This window comes from Sus scrofa, chromosome 4 (genome assembly GCF_054392235.1).
Source record: "Sus scrofa isolate SSC_HxYL_T2T_F1_AM1 chromosome 4, Sscrofa_HxYL_maternal_Yorkshire_Landrace_v2.0, whole genome shotgun sequence".
Taxonomy (NCBI): Eukaryota; Metazoa; Chordata; class Mammalia; order Artiodactyla; family Suidae; genus Sus; species Sus scrofa.
In genome coordinates this window covers 97,102,030-97,123,055 of record NC_139386.1, presented here as the reverse complement: position 1 = coordinate 97,123,055, position 21,026 = coordinate 97,102,030, and positions in this window count along the sequence as shown.

The following is a 21,026-nucleotide window of genomic DNA, read 5'->3' as shown; positions in this document are numbered from 1 at the left end:
CTCCCCTTTGTGTCCTCTCTGTGTCAGGAAAACATGATGCCCCCTGTGCCTTCAGACTCAGAGCAGACAAGGACCAGCCAGCATCTTCTCTTCAACCACCTGCCCCCTTGGAGGTAGCGTTTCCATGGAGACAAAAGACACAGGGATCCCTGTGTGGACAGGAGACAGCAGGTGAGGCCTGACTCCGGGAAACATCAAGGCTGAACTGGTTTGTACTGCCCTATAAATGACAGCAGATGGGTTGGAAAATTTAGAGCAAAACCAGAGTAGGAATTGAGGAGGGTGGGTGTCAATTTTTAGGGTATTTCTGGGGAAGGTGAGATCCTCACTTCTCAGCCTTTAGTCATTTGAGGCTCCTCGACTTATGATGTGCTCACTTCAGGAGGCTGATTCCTCTAGGGGGGTAGGGTGGGCAACTCCAGGGAAAAATTCCGGGGCTTGGTCTGTGCGACAATGAATTCAAGTCTTGTGTTGAGCACTAGGAAGGATGATGGAAAATATTAGCCCTCCTTTAAAGTGGCATCATACAAGATGATAAGTTGCTTCTCTCCCTTCATTTTAAATCTACCTCAAGACCCCCCCCCCGCTTCAATTTTATCTTCTCTAATTGTCCTGATATAAAATGGGTCTGTCTTCTCTCAACCCCTAGAGTGTTCGGTTTGGTATGAGGCTATTTCTCTGTCAGCTCCCTGCCCGTAGTGATTATGCCTGGCACTCTATTTGTATTCTACCCAGACTCTATAGCATAATTATGGGCACTCAGTATATATCTGATTATTTCATAATAGGAAAGGTAAAGTTAAAAGGAAAGGGGTGGATTTTCTGACGTTTTGTGATTCCTGAGGTCTCTTGATAACCATTCCAGTACTAAAGCATTATTAGAAATGAGAGGACTCCCAAAGCAATAGAAATAAAAGCAAAAATAAATCAATAGGACCTAATCAAACTGATAAGCTTTGCACAGCAAAAGAAACCAAAAAGAAAACAAAAAGACAACTTACAGGAATGGGAGAAAATAGTTTCAAATGATGCAACTGACCAGGGCTTAATCTCTAGAATGTATAATCAACTTATACAACTCAATAGCAAAAAAGCCAACAACCCAACGGAAAAATGGGCAAAAGATCTGAATAGACATTTCTCCAAGGAAGATAAACAGATGGCCAACAAGCACATGAAAAAATGCTCCACATCCCTGATTATTAGAGAAATGCAAATCAAAATTACCATGCGATACCATCTCATACCAGTAAGAATGGCCATCATTAATAAGTCCACAAAAAACAAGTGCTGGAGGGGGTGTGGAGAAAAGAGAACCCTTCTGCACTGTTGGTGGAAATGTAAGCTGGTATAGCCACTATGGAGAACAGTATGGAGATACCTTAGAAATCTATACATAGAACTACCATATGATCCAGCAATCTCACTCTTGGGCATATATCTGGACAAAATTTTCCTTAAAAAGCACATGCACCTGCATGTTCATTGCAGCTCTATTCACAATAGCCAAGACATGGAAACAACCCAAATATCCATTAACAGATGGCTGGATTAGGAAGATGTGGTTATATATATATAATGGAATACTACTTAGCCATAAAAAAGAATGACATAATGCCATTTACAGCAACATGGATGGAACTAGAGACTCTCATACTGAGTGAAGTAAGTCAGAAAGAGAATGACAAATACCATATGATATCACTCATATCTGGTATCTAATACACAGCACAAATGAACTTTTCCACAGAAAAGAAAATCATGACCTTGGAGAATAGACTTATGGTTGCCCAGGGGGAGGGAGGGGAGGGGGAGGGAGTGGGAGGGATTGGGAGCTTGGGGTTAATGGATGCAAATTATTGCTTTTGGAATGGGTTAATAATGAGATCCTTCTGTGTAGCACCGAGAACCATGTCTAGATACTTAAAACGCAGCATGACAATGGGAGAAAAAATTATGTATACATGTAGGTATAACTGGGTCCCCATGCTGTACAGTGGGAAAAAAAAGTGTGTTGGGGGAAATAACAATAAAAAATAAATTTAAAAAAAAGAAGAGAAATGAGGGGAGCTTAGGACAGCAGCAGACTCTCTCTGGAATAGACCCTCATTCCCACCTTATGGGAGAAGAAGGAGCTAAGTTCTAAATGATGCCCTGCTCTACCCTCATTTTTCCAGCCTCCATGTCCCTTTTTACCAAAACTCACTATGCACATGATTTGGGATTGCTGGCTTTGTTTCTATAAGTGCCAGGGACTTACTGACACCATCTGTGCCTTGTGCCAGTGAGACCCTGAGCCTTCTCCCCACATGGCGGTGATCTGGACATTTGAGGAACTGCTCCAAACTGACCCCAGGGCCCAGTCATTTCTGAAGAAGTGGAATTGGATTTGGACATCTGACTGCTGTAGAGAGAGCTGAGTCTCACAGATGGGGTCACTGGACTCCCCTTGGTTGGCCATGAGGATGTTGGCTGTCAGCACAGGAAGTGAAAACAGGTCTAGAGAGAACAAATATAATACCAGGGCAGTGAGACTCAGAACACCTGGGGAGACTCATTTGTATTCTCAGCACAGGTCTTGCAGAACCAGGTCAACAGAATTAGCACCCATCTCATTGACACCACTGAATTATCAGTTTCTACCCATAACTTCCTAGGGAAGCCTGATAAGCACACCCTGTGTCTCCCCACTCCATGACAAGTCTTGTCTGCATTGAACTCTGCTACCCCTGGAGGGTAGTCATTCCCTTGAACTTCCATCCTTACAAGGTTTGACGTTCTTTCCCACAGAAATACATAATCTTCCCCAGAAAGCTGGGCAGTTACATAAGCCATTGTTGCTGGAGACTGCTTTTGGTACGATGAAGCTTGAGTTCCTTGTAAAACAGCATGTCTTTTCCCACCCTTGTAGTAAATCATTTCATTCAGTTCTCTTCCCTCCCTTCCCCAGCATCTCAGAATCATTGTATTTCCTTCACAGATAAAGTGTGGGACCTGGAGAATCAGCCAGTCTGTAAGAGACTGCAGATGGACTCAATTCACACCTGAGGTATCCCTCCTCCATGTGCCTGTTGCTCTCTTGCATCCACTTTCCCACAAAGCCTATCTGCTTATAGCTTCCTCTGACAATTTTGCTTTTTCCTCACAAACTGACTTTTCACTCAGGAGCAGGTGACTTCTGAAGCCTGACTCTCTTCCTCCTCGCTTGAAGGGACTGCCAGGTGCATAAAGTCATGGGCCCTCAAGTTCAAGGTACTGTACAGGGGCTTTCCAGCACATATCTCTTGAATAGCACTTGAAAGTAAATTTTTAGCCTCATAGGTTCATCATGCTCACTTTCTTACAGGGTAGAGGGAGCATGTCATCATTATCACTTCACCTTGGAAGATGATGGTCCATGGTGGATGGAAGAGCAGCAGGCACAGCTTTTGTGTGGGCAGCTGATGGAAGGAACTTGCAGGAGTCAAGTTTCCTCTGGGCACCAGGCATCTAGTTATACCCTTTAGATGAGGTCACTGAATCCTTACTAATACCGAGAGGGTCATCATCATTGTGTCCGATGTGTAAACCAACAACTGAGGCTCAGGCTATTTTGCCCATGGTCACAAAGCTAGAATGTAGCAAAGATAGGATTTGATCCTCATTGGCTGAATTTTAGGACCATACTCTTTCTACTAAATGATGCTCTCTGCTTGAGAAAGAAAGAGAAGGAGAAGAGTTCCTGTTGTGGCTCAGTGGTAAGGAACCCAACTAGTATCCATGAGGACATGGTTTGACCCCTGGCCTCGCTCAGTGGGTTAAGGATCCAGTGTTGCTGTGAGCTGTGGTGTAGGCCAGCAGCTGCAGTTCTTCTTTGACCCCTTGCCTGGGAACTTCGATATGCTGCAGGTGTAGCCCTAAAAAGAAAAAAAAAAGGAAAGAAAGAAAAAAGGAAGGAAGGAAGGAAGGAAGGAAGGAAGGAAGGAAGAGAGAGACCTTAAGTTTGGATAGGCTGCAAAACCCTCATCTCTTGCTTAGTGGTTGCTAAGGAAGGGGGGAGCCCACATTACTCAGGGGTAGTCATGGGACTTTCTTGTATGATTCTTTATGAATATCAGAGCCTGAAATGAATCTGACAAATGAATAAGCATTTCCTCCTTCCACACCCAAAACGCTCTGACTCTTGCTCAGACTAGTAGGTAAGTAGCCGAAACAGGGTATATCAAATAATGGGTTTGTAGGTAAAAACGATGGCATGATGGGAGTTTGTCCTGAGCTGGATCAAAGATTTGGATGAGACAGTTCCTGGGAATATTTCTTCCAGAGCTGCCTCCTTGTTTCTAATAGGGACTTCCATCTGGAAAGCCCCCAGGAGCCTTAGTACACCTCTGACCAGGTGAAGACATTGTCTCCTGGCTGCACTTCCTTTTTCAGGTGTGCCCTCCTCCTTTTGCAGAAGAGGTCACGAAGCAAACTCTTTCATAATTTTTTAATTATAGTTGATTTGCAATATTGGGCCCATTTCTGCTGTACAGCAAAATGACTGAGTCATACATATATACACATTCTTCTCTTATATTATTTTCCATCATGGTCTAACCCAGGAAAGTGGAAATAGTTCCTGTGTTATACAGTAGGACCTTATTGCTTATCTATTCTAAATGTAACAGTTTGCATCTACTAACCCAAAACTCCCAGTCTATCCCACTACCTTCCCCTCCCCCTTGGCAACCACAGATCTGTTCTCTAAGTTCCTGCGTCTGTTTCTATTGTATAGATAGGTTTGTTTGTGCCATATTTTAGATTCCACATATATATGATATCATATGGTATTTGTCTTTCTCTTTCTGACTTATTTCACTTAGTATGAGAATCTCTACTTGCATCCGTGTTGTTTCAAATGGCATTATTTTGTTATTTTTTATGTCTGAGTAGTATTCCATTGTGTATCTGTACCACATCCTCTTAATCTGTTCATCTGTTGATGGATCTTTAGGCTGTTTCCATGTCTTGTCTATTGTGAATAGTCCTGCAATGAACATATAGGTGCATGTGTCCTTTTAAATTATGGTTTTGTCCAGATACATGCCCAGGACTAGGATCGCTGGATCATATGGTAGTTTTATTTTTAGTTTTCTGAGGAACCTCCATACTGTTTTCACAGTGGTTGTACCAATTTACATTCCCACCAACAATGTAGAAGTGTTCCCTTTTCTCCAGCCATTGTTATTTGTAGACTTATTAATGATGGCCATTCTGACTGGTATAAGGTGGTACCTAATTGTAGTTTTGATTTGCATTTCTCTAGTAATTAGCAATGTTGAGCATCTTTTCATGGGCCTTCTGGCACTCCATATGTCTTTGTGGATAAATGTCAATTTAGGTCTTCTGAGCATTTTTCAATTGGGCTGTTTGTTTCAGAAAGCAAACTCTTAAGCAGAGCAGAGCAGGAAGGTTCCAGGAACAGAAAGGTAGACAGAACCAGAATGGCTGGGTGTAGGGGAAAAAGGACATTTCCTTGCAGCTGTTGGGAGAAGGAGTGGTACAAACTTCTCTAGGCTCTTGTGCTGGGCACTATAACTCCAAAGCCATGAAGAAGAAAAAGAGAGGAACTTACAGGGCTATCCTCAGCCAGGAACTGCAAGAGAGAGAGAGAGGCATGAGAAACCAGCAAAGCACGGGGACCCCTTCCTCGGCTGCACACTCGCACTTGCTCTGCCTTTCTCTGTCTTCTCTATGTCACCCTGTCACTACACATGATGGACACTTCTCCAGTTCATCATCAGGACCTCTTGGCTACTCAGCTGTTCTCTTTTTTTGTCCCAGAAGCTAGTGTGGAATAGCAGAGGCCAGGAGGACAGTGAAGAAAGACGTTTAGCTCTTCCCTTTTCTTGGCCCTGGTCTCCCCTACCTGCTCTCTGGTTTGGCTCTGGTGTCCAGAGGAGGGTTTAGCAGAAGTCCGATCTCACCAAGTCCTTACCTAGGGCTTGGCCTTTTGCAAGGGCACTCAGTGGAAGCAACTTCCTTGCTCATTCACTCATTCATTCAATAAGCATTTGGTGAATACTTACTGTGCCAGGAGTGAGTCTAAATATGAGAGTTACCAAGACTAAAATATTGCCTCTATCCTCAAGAAACTTAGAGTCGAATGGAGGAGACACTAAGTGGATAAGCAATTGCAAGATAGTGTGATGGGTGTATGAGAGGGGGAGGATAGATAATTGCAGGGACACAGAAATGGGTATCAAACTTCTCCCTTTTATTAAGTAAGAAAAGACCATTTATGTAATTTTGCAATAAAACAGGGATACTTTAGAGGAAAAATGCTAAGCCTATTTCCAGAATTGAAATCTGAAACTCTCATCATTTTCAAAGATTTTAATTATTATTTATATTTTTAAAAGCCTAGCAGTCCATATATACTTTCAATTCCATAGTTCGTTTCACTTTCCTTGATATTTTTCTTGTACATGGACTATCTTAACCTAATTTTGGTGCATGTTAAGGTATAGCTTAGAATTCTGCTTTCATTTCTACATTATTATTTTATCATAATAAATACAATGAACATCACTATATATTTTATTTTCTCCATGCTTACCCCTTTTAGATTCCAGAAACTGGGTTTACTGAGTCAAAATATATGCCATTTTTAACTGGCTGCCCAAATATGGTTTACCCCTTCTGTTACCAGGAGCAATTTATGACTGTACCTGTTTCAATCTTCCCACATTGGGAAATTAGCATTTAGCCTTTTGGGGTCACTGTGGTTGTTGCAACTTTGATGACTGTAAACTGTACCTCCATGTTTCATATCTGTGTTTCTTTAACAGATTTACTTATTTGTACAAGAAATATTAATTGAGTGCTAGCTATGTGCTAGGTATTATTCTCAGTTTTAGGGATAAACAATGTTTTTTATGAAGCTGGTGCCTCAAGTAAGCAGCTGCTGGAGGAAGTGCTTTTTATTAGATAATCATATTCTTTATCCATTTACCCAAAATATTTTCAAGTTTTCTTGCCAATTTATATGAATTCTTTATATTATATCTCAACTCTTTGCCATATTTGCTGCAAATATTTTTCAAAGGCAATATTCATTTTTACTCTAGTCATGTCATTATCATAATATGGAAATATCACAAGTTTATTTTATAAAATCTTCTCCAAATTTTCTACTACTTCAATATTTAGGAAGACATAATCTGTATAAAAATCCAATATAACCTTAATTCATTTTCCATCATATTTTTGAGAATTTAAAAAATACACTTATCTCTGGTGTATTATCTATTTTACTTTGAAATTTATGGTGGAGCTGTAAATATCTTTTGTGTAGTGATGGCTATCATAAATTAAGCTGATAAGTAATTAAATATGTTTATAGATGTCTATTACTTTCTATTCATCTATTTTTTATATCCTATACTCATAACATCATCTCTTTCATGTTGTTGTAGAATCTATTTTTGAAATATATGAATTAGATTTTCAACATTGCTCTTTTAAAAAATCGATTCTTTGATATTCTCACCAATAGATTTTTCCAGATACATTTTTGAACATTTTATTGAGTTACAAGGAAAATTCTTCAGGTAGTTTGATTGAAATTATTAGAATCTATAAATCAACTTGGGGAGAACTGACATCTTTATAACATTTCTACTCTAGTGCTCCTATCCAAACTAATGACATGTCTTGATTCATTGAAGTTTTCTTTGTACAGTTTTATAGATTTCCTCTTATAGGTCAAAAAAAATACCTTTATCACTCCTATTTTTTCACTTTTATGGCTACTTTTTTTTTTGTCTTTTTGTCCTTTTTAGGGCTGCACCTGCAGCATATGGGGTTTCCCAGGCTAGGGGTCTAATCAGAGCTGTAGCCACTGGCCTATGCCATACGCCACAGCCATAGCAATGCCAGATCCGAGCCGCATCTGTGACCTACACCACAGCTCATGGCAACGTCAGATCCTTAACCCAATGAGTGAGGCCAGGGATCGAACCCGCAACCTCATGGATCCTAGTTGGATTTCTTTCCCCTGCGCCACGACGGGAACTCCATGGCTACTTTAGATGGATTTCTTCACCTAACCTCAAACTAGTATTTGATAATATTCAAAGATGTCATTGTTTTGAATGCTTATCTTGAATCTTACTAATTAATTTCATATTCACACTGTTCTACCTATACCACATAGAAGATTTAATCAACAGTAGAAACTGCAAAGTTCAGAACACCTTAGCAAACAGGCAAGTGCTAAATAAATGTGGTGGGAGTGAATAAAGAATGAATAATATATTTTTTAATGTTGCTTCCCAATGTGTATGCCTCTCACTTTTCCTGCTAATGTTGAGTGTGTTGGCAAAATTTTAAACTATTACAAATTATAATTATAGTAAGCATCTTGGTTCTATTTCTGACTTGAATGGAAATTTTAGTGCTGTTCTGTTGTGTGTAATATCGGCTGTCAATCTAGAATAAGTGTTCTTTGTTATGCTAAGTAAGTAGTCTTCAGTTCTGCAATACTTATTTTAGGAATAGATATTGGCTTTTAATACCTATTCGAATACCTTTGGCACCTGTTGTCACCACATGATTTCTCCTATTTAGCATTTTGATGTGTTTTATTAGATGATGCCAGTAGATTTCATATATTTTTCAATTCTGACACAAATTCTACTTAGTAGTACTTAGTGTAAGATGAAAATACTTAGTACATGTAAATTAGGAGTGAGCATTCAGTAAATATTAACATTTCTACTATCATTTTTATTTTGACATACTGCTAAATTTTTATTTAAGAAGCTAGAGGCTCATATTCTAAGGAAAGTTTGCCCAATCCCTTCTAACCCTAGAGATGCCTGAGGGCAGAACCCAAGGGGAACTTCTGTGAGCATCTGAGCCTAGCGCTCTGGGGTAAGTTAAATACTCCCTCCTGTCCACGTTCTGCTCTGTGGTACCCACTCACCTAGAACCAGCAGCAAAAGCCACAGCAGCATGGATTCCTCTTCCAGAAGCCTCAGAGAAAGTTCCTCTTGGCAACTGGCAATGGTGCTCTGATCTGCAGACAGAGGCTGTCCACAGAGGCACCAATGATCATGGCCTAGAAGATTCTGAAAAAGGGAAGCCAAGGACTCTGCTCTTTGCTCATTGCCATTTCCTCTGCTGTGGGCCCTAAGGAAGTGAAATTGTTCTTTTGTTTATAGATCTGCTTAAATATAGGTCAACAATGTAGCCAACTAATCAAGGGACTGTAAGGCTTGGTGTCCTATTGTAACAGTTCAAGTCTCCCTCATTTCTGTGTTTGGGGGGATTCATTCATTGAACAATCAGCTCTTGCTTATTTCCTGTGTCTCCTGGGCTGAGTTATATAGGTGAGCTTTATTTCCCAAGTTGTATTGTGTTGAATAAAGCCAACAGGATCTCTGCCTTCATATTATTTCTAGTCTTATGAACGGAGAAAGACTTTAGAGAATGCCATATCGTCTATAGTCCTACTAGGATCAAAAAACTTATTTGATGTCTTAACAGAATGCTTCTTGTCTATCACTTGCTTATACTCCACTTGGTTCCTTATAGTTTCTACTCTGCCCACATCCTGCAAGCACACTCATATGCTCTAAGGCTTATTGGATCTCACCTTGAGCAGAAATCTCAACTTCTCCATCATTACTAAATGTTAATATGGGAAAACGCTTAGACTAGCACCTGACATATGGAAGAAATAAATAAAAGAAAAGGGAATCTCTGTCTGCCCTATACTCAGTATGCACATTGTTTCAGTTCACCTCCAGAGTCTATAGGTGTTGTTGAATTAGGTCCAACTACTCGCCACTCAAAAACAGTACTCTACAAAGACAAATGTTGGTAGAAGGGAAAATTTCATTTAATCAAAATGCTGGCAATCTGAGGATATGGTGTCTCCCAAAAAAACCTCTTCCAAAGATTCTTCTCAGCTATGAAAATTTTAAAGAGGAAAAGAGAAGTAATCTCAGCTAATCTCTGTGCTAGGGGGTCAGAATCATCACCTTCCCCCACTACATGTAGGCTTGTCATGCAGGCTTGTCAACTTCTTGTGATCTTTCTTCAGATGCTTGCTTGTTCACAGTTTGGTCACACGGTTTGTTCATGAGATTATTGAAGGGGAAGCTAGCAAAGAGAGCTGAACATCTGTTGATTACTTATTCTTCATTTCTACTTCTTTGATCTACAGAAAAAACCACGTTTGGTGAAGGTATTGTGTGATTAAACAATTAGAAAGGTGTGCTTGGGCCAGAGATGAGTAGAGCATAAGGGTTCCTGGTTTAAAAGTTAGTGAAAACATAGCTCTTCTAAAGTGACAAGAAAAGGGGTTTCCTGCTGAGGGCAGTTTCCTACAAGGAGCTGTTTACATATGCACTCCAGCTCCCTCTCCACCTAATGGATGCTAGTGATTGCACAGGTCTTAGAAGTATTCTGGGATGTGTTCTATTGCAGTTCCACAAGTAAGTGGTGTTCAGTGCTCTGAAGTCCCTGTGTGACAATGATACCACTCATGTGGCAGGAAGGCTTCCTTGGAAAGAATATTTTGGGGGTGGGTTCTCTGTTTTAGCCACCACTGCAGGGCACTTTTAAGATGTTCCTCTCAGTAGTAGAGCCTATGGCTGATGGACCCAGAAACTCTCTGGGACACAGATAAATCCTGGGAATAGTGTGAGGGAGACAGTCAGAAGTGCCATCTGTTCAAGAGTAAATGACTCCCTTTCTCCTTGACCCAAAGCCTCTGTTTCTTTTCCTTCCCTTTATTCCCACTCTGGGTTCATCTACTACTGCCTTTGCCTTCTGAACTCAAGTTATCCTCTTTTCAAAAGTAAAAGTTAAGATGTCTATTAGGAAGCTCTTAGCCCACAGCAACCCGTAAAGTCCTGTTTATTCTTTCTAGGATTATGGAGGCTTGGTACTTAGAAACCCAAAGGGCTCTTATTCTCTTGGGAGTAGAGGTCACTGCTTCCCCCATTCTTTCCCATATGTCTGCCCAGCACATATATTCACACAAACATATATAGCAAGTAGGGACCAAGGACACTTCTTGTCGCTGTCTTGCTAAATGAACAGTCTAGGAGTTCAGAGTGTATTGCTGCATATAAAAAGATTGAAACACATAACTGCTATTTCTACCGTTGACCTAAAACAAATCATCTGCCAAATATTTCTCCACCAAAGATGGGTTTACTTGAGATCAGCAGAGAATTGCAATTCAGGATCTGCAGCCATGGAGAGCCACGTGCAAGTCCCCACACAGCAAGAAAGGAGAATGTTTTTATAGAAGGAAAAGAAAACAGAGAGTGCTGTAGTAAATGGCCCATGACTTCATTAGCCGTTGAGCTCTGCTATCATCACAGGGTATTAGAGCTCCCTCTGCTGGCCTCCCAATTCTATTTATTTATTTATTTTTAGGGCTGCTCCTGCAGGCATATGGAGGTTCCCAGGCTAGGTGTCAAACCAGAGCTGCAGCTGCCAGCCTACACCACAGCCACAGCAATGCCAGATCCGAACATCATCTGCCACCTACACCACAGTTCATGGCAATGCCAGATCCTTAACCCACTGAGCGAGGCCAGGGATCAAACTCATATCCTCACGGATACTAGTCAGTTTTGTTTCCACTGAGTCACAACAGGAACTTCCCAACTCTATTTAATTGCAGTGTCTGTTCATTAAATTTTAGGGTAGAGATCTAAGCCAGCTTCTTTTTTCCCCCCACATCAGTGGTGTGAGGAAGTTCATGGGCCAGGGATCAAAACTGAACCTGAGCCACAGCAGTGCCAATGCCAAGTCCTTAACTGCTAGGCCACCAGGGAACACCATGGCTTCTTGAATTCAATAGCTGCTTTGTATGAAGAGATATGTATACAGTTTTGACTACCTCAGAAGTCATCTCTATCCCTTTCTGACTCTGCTAATTGTGGTGTGCAGGAGTGAGGAGCGGAAGAGGGAAAGTTTTTCAAAGTCTGAAAAGGACTTTTGTATGCAGTCTTGCTGAAATTTCATAGTGTAACAATAGACAGAATCATCATCACCCCCAACATCACTGTAGCTAACTAATATTTATTAAGCACTTACTAAATGCCATACCTTGTGCCAAGTATACCATGTTCTCTTCCCCAAACCCCATACCCCCATTTCAGGACATTGCCAAAGTCAAAGCCAATTATGTAACTTGCACCCCCTGATAAAAAAAGAAGAGGCAAAGTACTGGGTAGATTTTTAAAAATTATTTTTTGGGTTTTGGAGGCAATGTATTCCTGATTTAAGTATACTGCTCTGACCCAATCATCAAGTAAACCAGATGACTGTCAGTTTTGAGTGAGACCCAGCGTAAGAGAAGGCTCTGCAACAAGTCCATGTTGCCGTGGAAGTTGTTCAACCACATGGGGGATACGAGCCAGGAGATCTGATGTTGCCTGAAGTGACGGTGGCCAATAGGGATGTTGGATGGGGCATCTGAGGAGCCAGAAGTGGAGGATTCTGGAATAAGATCCTAGGATTTTTAGAGCAAAATTTTATACTCTCTTTTGGAGATAATGCTTCTTTTGAGAAGTAACCATCTAATTTGTTACTAGGTCTTACCGGAAATTTAACGTTTGTGGGACATCAAGTGACTATCCAATCTGAACTTCTCATCACAAGCAAATGTTATCTAATCATAAGGTTGTACATCATGATAGCAATCCATTCTCCAGAGGAAATTTAAAAAAATAAAAGACTAGGCTCAAGCAGGCATAAGCGTGTTGTATGAGCAGGTAGGTCAGGCTGCTATGGAGTCAACTTTTGTTTCAGTCCTCTCTCTCAGTCCACGCCTATGGCCTCATGTAGAATTCCTTATAACTGGCTAACCATACTACTCAGCCATTAAAAAAAGAACAAAATAATGCCCTTTGTAGCAACATGGATGGAACTAGAGACTCTCATATTCAGTGAAGTAAGTCAGAAAGAGAAAGACAAATACCATATGATATCACTTATATCTGGAATCTAATATACAGCACTAATAAACTTTTCCCAGAAAAGTAACTCATGGACTTGGAGAACCGACTTGTGGTTGCCAAGGGGGAGGGGGAGAAGGAGGGAGTGGGATGGACTGGGAATCTAGGGTTAATAGATGCAAACTATACTGCCTTTGGGATGGATAAGAAATGAGATCCAGCTTCATAGCCCTGGGAACTATATCTAGTCACTTAAGAGCATGATGGAGGATAATATGAGAAAAAGAAGAGGTGTGTGTGTGTGTGTGTGTGTGTTTGTGTGTGTGTGTGTGTGTGTGTGTGTGTGTGTGTGTGTGTGTGTGACTGGGTCACTTTGCTATACAGTAGAAAAGAAACAGAACACTGTAAACCAGCTATAATGGAAAAAGTAAAAATTATTTATAAATTAAAAAAAAAAACCTAGCTAACCAAAGAAGAAAAGCTAGGGCTTGTTTCATGATGACTTTGCACAATATGCTGGAATTAATTGGAAAGGGACTGTAAAAGCATTACAATCCCAACTAGGATTTTCCTGAAAAAAAAAAAAATGATGAAGGTAATCCTTCCAAGAGGCAGAACTTAAAGCATTATATATGGTCTTCTTATCAGTCAGTCTGGCTTGAAACCAAATGAATTCTGATTAATTCACCCTTACAGCTGAGGCTCACAGAGTCCCCCTGCCCTCCCCTATGTGGCAGGAAGTCCAGCTTTTAGCTAGGGAGATAGAACCGGCCCTGATGATGAGACAGAGTTGCAGTTTTTGGAGTTTCATATTCAAAAGGCTGGGAAAGAAACAAGCTGAGTTCTCAGCCCTGCAAACAGGGCATACAGCAGGACTACCATTGCCCTTGAGATTGTAAAGAAACTTACATTAGCAGAAAAGGCAAATATTATACAAATAAATAATCAGGTAAACAAGACAATTTCCAACAGTGGGGATTTCTATGAAAGAAACAAAATAAAATCAAGATATGTAGGCAGGAGTTCCCATTGTGGTGCAGCAGGTTAAGAATCTGACCGCAATGGCTCAGGTGGCTGTGGAGGCACAGGTTCAATCCCTGGCCCGGTGTAGTGGGTTAAAGGATTTGACATTACCGCAGCTGTGGTGTTGGTCACAGCTGTGGCTCAGATTCAGTCTCTGGCCTTGGAACTTCCATATGCCACGGGCGAAGCAAAAAAAAAAAAAAAAAAAAAAAAAAAAGAGAGAGAGAGAGAAAGAAAAAGAAAAAGATATGCAGGCAGATAGAATAAAACAACCAACTACAACAGCAACAGCATAATTGATATTCAAGTGTGTAGTAAATTTCAAACATAGTTCCAAGCCCTTCATATGCAGTCACTCATTAAATCCTCACAAAATCTTATGAGGTAAATATTATTATTCTCATTTTCAGATGAGGAAACTGAGGCACAAAGAAGTTGAGTCACTTGTCCACGGACACAGATGGCAGGTGGAGGAGACCATCTGGTTGCAGGGGCCAGTTAGTGCCAAGGTTCCCTCTGCATCTCACTTTTTTCCCATGGGAGGAAACTATTTATCTTCTTTTTTAGTAATCATATATCATCATATCACACCATATATCAAATCATATCATATACCATATCATGGCATAATGTCACATCTCTTCCAATGAACAGTCAAGACTCTGTCATGTGGCAGAATCTGAACTCAGATCATCACATAATTCAATTCTCCCCACAACACCAAATTCAGTGTAATCAAGCTATGCAAATACAAAATATCCAAATAGCTAACTTTAACAATAGTATCTTAAGTGCTAAAGTCTCCCACATTCTTCTTCTTCTTCCTCTTTTTTTTTTTTTTTTTTTTTTTTTTTTTGCTTTTTAGAGCTGCACCCTCGGCATATGGAAATTCCCAGGCTAGAGGGAGAATCAGAGCTCCAGAGCTACAGCCTCCAGCCTCCACCACAGCCACAGCAACACAGAATCCAAGCCACATCTGTGACCTACACCACAGCTCATGGCAATTCCGGATCCCGGACCACTGAGCGAGGCCAGGGATTGAACCCTCGTCCTCATGAATACTAGTCAGATTAGTTTTACTGCACCACAGGCACTCCCAAGCATCCCACTTTCTGATTCCAGTTTGTTCCTGACCTTCCTGATCAGTATCCCCCCCAAAACCACATTTTAATAATAATTTCCCATTTCTACTTAAGGTCACATAAGTTGATCCATGTTCCCTGATATGAAAAGAGTCTTGTCAAGGCTTTGTGACTAAGAAAGAAGTCCCACTTTCAGTAGATTTAAACCTGTGGAAAGCAAGGCTGTTCTCTTTGCCACATTAGTGTTAGGAGCCTTTCTTTCCATCAAGGATTGAAGGGCCAAAAAAAGGTTGTAGGTAGAAATATTTGAGGCACCTGGTTAATCTGAAGATGAAACTAAGTGGCAGGGTTAGAGATTCTAAAAAAGATGATGAAGGAGTTCCCCAGTGACTCAGCAGATTAAAGATCTGGGGTTATCACTGCTGAGGCTTGAGCCACTGCAGTGGCACAGGTTCTATTCCTGGCCCTAGGATGTCCCCATGATGTGGGCATGGCAAAAAAAAAAAAAAAAGAAAGAGAGAGACATGATGATCACAATGATACATTCTGGACATGGAACATGGATTTATCTATAAGATTCCCTTTATTTTCAGGATCCATGTCACCAAGCATCTGTCAAAAGCCAGGCACCAAGGAGATTTATGGCACATTTTTCCATCAATAGCCACCTGCAAAACCTGCCCTTCTCTTTGAAGATCTCTAATCACTCCCTAATAAGCACTGCTACGCACATAGGGTTACCTTTTAGGGCAGGCCTTGCTTACACAGAATGACAAGCAGATGACTGGAGTACAGATGGGTGTAACCACAGAGCTCTCTTGGTCTCAAGTGATGGGGGCCACACTCCTGTAGCTTTTAGACTGAAGGGGCTTAGATAGACATTTATGAGTCTTAAGTACCAAGAAAGGGAGCTGATTTGTCTGGAGATCATGAATAAGAAATTGAAACTTGCTGATTTTTTTTCATCTGCCTGAAAATGCCAAGAACAAGAAACCGGACACTAGTGCAAAATTACTCATTTTCCAATCTTTTCAATTTGCAACTTCTGAGAACTTTCTCAGCAACATAATAACCACTACTTCTTCCTTTTTTGCTTACTTCCCTTTGTTCCTTTTTTACCCTCAGACCACATGTAAAGCAGCCCTGTCCAGCTGAAGGGCTGAAGAAATAGCAGTTGCTGAAGTAGAATCACATTAATCATCCACCTATAGGGAAGAGAGGAGAGATTTATTTTAAGAGTGGCTTGTGTAGATTGGTCCATTCAACTTCTTTCAATCCATAGAAAGGAGAGAGAAGAATTTACAATTGTCAGGGAAGAGTAATTTTAAATATGGTTTCATCTACTAAAAGGACACTACTGGGAGGAAACTGAAATGTCAAAGGGACCTGTGAGGGGCTATTGCATTGTAATTTATAATTCTTGATATAAATGTCTCTTTATTCATCAACAAGGCACTGTTTTTTCTTGTATATTAAGAGGATGTCCCCTGTGAGTAGCACAGACAGAAATGCATGCTCCAATGCATATTCCACCATACTCACTTTTGGAAAAATGAAGCTGTTCCCTAGACTGAATGACCTAAGGATTATGGTTTTCCTAAACTGTAACACCTGGTGCTTGATTCTGAAATCGTCCTTTGTAGCCAGGTTGTTTGCAGTTAGTGACCCCATCTTTAATTCTTTTTGTTTGACATCTAATTTTCAGAGATGTTAAGTATTAAAACACTCTGCATTGGAGAACACAATTCAAGAAGGGACTTGTCTTCCACATTACACATGGGTCTTTCCTCTCTTCAGACCATGTTTTGGTTTCGTGTTTACAGAAATTGAGAGGAGTCTCGGCAAATGTCTTGTTTCTTCACCCATGGCTAGATGAGGGCATTTTAGTAAATAAATATATCTTTATAATCTATTAGATAATTTTGGCATATTAAAATAACAGGAACAAAATACAAGGCAAAGGAAACACCACATTTACATTACAAGTAATAGGTAAAGATAGAATACACATTTGTGGTTGCCAAGAGGGAGGGGGGAGTTGGGGGTTAGTAGATGTGAACTATTTCATTTAGAATGGAGAAATAATAAAGTCCTACTGTATAGCACAGGGAACTATATCTAATCTCTTGGGATAGACCATAATGGACGATATATGTAGGACATGACAAAAAATTGATAGTAAAAGTGGGAAAATAGATAATTCCACAAGGGAAGTAGGAAATTTTAACATTCTTCTCTCAGCCCTTAAAAAACACCCAGGGAGTTCCTGTTGTGGCTCAGTGATTAACGAATCCGACTAGGAACCATGAGGTTGTGGGTTCAATCCCTGGCCTTGCTCAGTGGGTTAAGGATCAGGTGTTGCCATGAGCTGTGGTGTAGGTTGCAGACGTGGCTCAGATCCTGAATTGCTGTGGCTCTGGTCTAGGCCGGTGGCTACAGCTCCGATTAGACCCCTAGCCTGGGAACCTCCATATGCCACAGGAGCCGCCCAAGAAATGGCAAAAAAAAAAAAGAAGACAAAAAAAAAAAAAAAACCCAGAAAAAAAACTCAATAAAGACACAGAAAATCTGAATAACACACTCAACTTCCTCAACTTAATTGATATTTATATCTTCAAAAGTTGAGGATGTACACTGTACAATTGCAGAATATATATTATTTTCAAGTGTACATGGTATATTCATCAAGATAGACTATATACTAAGTCATAAAACAAGTCCCAATAGATCTGAAATTATTGAAATAATAGAATATTTTTCAATAACAATGTAATTAAATTAGAAATCAATATCAGGAGTTCCCGTCATGGCGCAGTGGTTAACGAATCTGACTAGGAACCATGAGATTGCGGGTTCAATCCCTGGCCTTGCTCAGTGGGTTGAGGATCCAGCGTTGCTGTGAGCTGTGGTGTAGTTTGCAGACATGGCTCGGATCCAGCATTGCTGTGGCTGTGGTATAGGCTGGTAGCCACAGCTCCGATTAGACCCCTAGCCTGGGAACCTCCATATGCCACGGGAGCAGCCCAAGAAATGGCAAAAAGACCAAAAAAAAAAAAAAGAAATCAATATCAATATTATATTTTGGAAAATCCCAAATACTTGGAAGTTAATAGCACAACTTTCAATAATTAATAAGTCAAAGAAAAAAATCATACTGGCTTTAGAAACTATTTAGAATTAAATAAAAATATCAACAAAATATAAAAACACTCTAGAAGAATTCAGGAAGTGTTAACAGAGAAATAAAAATCAGAGAAAAAATAAATAGTGAAATGGAAGATCTAAATTTAACATCAATATATCAGTATATATCAATAATAACAAAAGGTGTGAGATGTAGCTAAATCCACCTTAATTTTAAAACCTTATAGCTTTTAATGCCTATTTGGAAAAGAAGAAAGGTCTAAACAAATGAAAGTTACCACTTTAAGAAACAAGAAAAAAGGAGCAGAACAGACACAGTGTATTCAATTCCTACTCTTGAGTAACAAATTAGTACAGATTTAGCAGTTTAAAATAGCAAACTTTTTTATCCTAGGGTTTCAATGGCTGGGTTTTTCATTCAGTGTCTCACAAGTCTGAAATCAAGGCATCAGCTGGCTGCATCCTCCTAAGAAGACTTAATTATGGAAAAATCCACTCCCAAGTTACCATCATTTCCTTTTAATTATATGACAGAGATCTTCTTTTTCTTCTTATTTTTCTTTTTGGGCCACATCTACGGCACATGGAAGTTCTCAGGCTAGGGATCGAATCTGAGCCAGGCTAGGGATCGAATCTGAGCCACAGTTGCAACCTACACTACAGCTGTAGCAACACTGGATTCTTTAACCCACTGTGATGGGTCAGGGATGGAACACTCGCTGCTACAGAGACATGTAGGAATGTAAATCCACTGCTCCACAGAACTCATGATCTTTTTTTTTCTGTTTTTTTTTTTTTTAATATCAGTTAGCTGGGGAACACTCTCATCTCCTAGAGGGGCCCCTCTTTTCATAGGCGGTGCACAACATGGCAGTGGTTTCTTCTTTAAGGCCTGTAGGAAAATCTCTCTGATGCTTCACTTTTTTTTTTTTTTTTTTAAGACTTACCTGATTAGGTAGCCTAGGAAAATCCCCTTTTTCATTAGTCTAAGATAAATGATTAGTAACCTAATCATGGAGTGAGATCCCCTCATTTTCTCAAGTCCTGATCATACTCAAGAAGAGAGGAGACTGCAAAGATGAGGGTCACTGGGGTTGCTATCTTGGAAGACAGTAGAATTCTGCCTACCACACACGAAATAAGTAAAAGGGGTGAAATAATAATGATAAGAGTGAATCAAAACATAAAATGCAGAAAAAAATAGAGTTGATTAATAAAGACAAATCTGGTTCTTTGAAAAGATCTACACAGTTGAGAAACTGTTAGCTAAACAGATCAAGAATAAAATAGAAAAAATACAGTGACAGTATTAGAAATGAGAGGTTAGCACTACAAATATGTCACAGTAAAAAGAGAATAAAATATTATATAAAAAGTTATGCTAAAAGATTTGACAATGAGATGAAATGGACAAATTTCTTGGAAAGAACAACTTGCTAAAATTGGTGCAAAAACAGTGTGAATAGTCCATTACCTTTTAGAAGTTTAAATTCCTTGTCACAAAAACTTCCCACAAAGAAAAGTTCAGGTCCAAACAGCTTCTCTTGTGTATTCTATTAAAGATTTTAAGGGAGTTCCCGTTGTGGCGCAGTGGTTAACGAATCCGACTAGGAACCATGAGGTTGCGGGTTCGGTTCCCTGCCCTTGCTCAGTGGGTTAACAATCCGGCGTTGCCGTGAGCTGTGGTGTAGGTTGCAGACGCGGCTCGGATCCCGTGTTGCTGTGTCTCTGGCGTAGGCCAGTGGCCATGGCTCCGATTCGACCCCTAGCCTGGGAACCTCCATATGCCGCAGGGGCGGCCCAAGAAATAGCAAAAAGACAAAAAAAAAAAAAAAAAAAAAAGAAAAAAAAAGTTTAAAAAAAAAGATTTTAAGCAAAAATATCAATTCTACAAAACTCTCTTAGATAGCTAGATGTATGTGATCAATGGAGCAGAATAGTCCAGAAATAGACTCACATTTACATGGTCAACTGATAGTTGACAAATGTGACAAGGTAATCCAATGAGGAGAAGGTAGGGTTGTTGTTTTTTTCAAGAAATGGTAGTGGGAGTTCCCGTCGTGGTGCAGTGGTTAACGAATCCGACCTGGAACCATGAGGTTGTGGATTCAATCCCTGGCCTTGCTCAGTGGGTTAAGGATCTGGCGTTGCCATGAGCTGTGGTGTAGGGCACAGACGTGGCTCAGATCCCACATTGCTGTGGCTCTGGCGTAGGCCAGTGGCTGCAGCTCCAGTTTGACCCCTAGCCTGGGAACCTCCATATGCTGCAGGAGCGGCCCAAGAAATGGCAAAAAAGCAAAAAAAAAAAAAAAAAAAAAAAAAAAAAAAAAAAGGTAGTGAAACAATTGGACATCTGTGCAAGAAAAAATTAACATCAACTCTACATGACATATGAAAAGATTAACCTGAAATGCATCACATATCTAAATACAAAAGCAAAAACTATTAAATTTCTAAAAGAAAATGCAGAATGAAATCATCATAACATTCAGTTAGTCAAATGGTTTTTAAACAAGATACACAAAATATGAACCATAAGAGAAAAAAATGATAATTTTCATCAAATCAAAAATATTTGCAAAAAAATATGTTTGCTCTTTGAAAGATACAGTTAAGAAAATGTAAAGGCAAGTCGCATACTGGGAGAAAATATTTATTAAGCATATATCTGACGAAGGTATATATATCCCAAATACATAAAAAAATAAAAATAAAAACTCCAGTAACTTGGTAATAAGAAGACAAACACCTTAAATTATAAAGAGGCAAAAGAAAGTTTATTCAGCTAATAGTGCTGGAACACAGAGATATTTACAAGAAAAAAATGAGT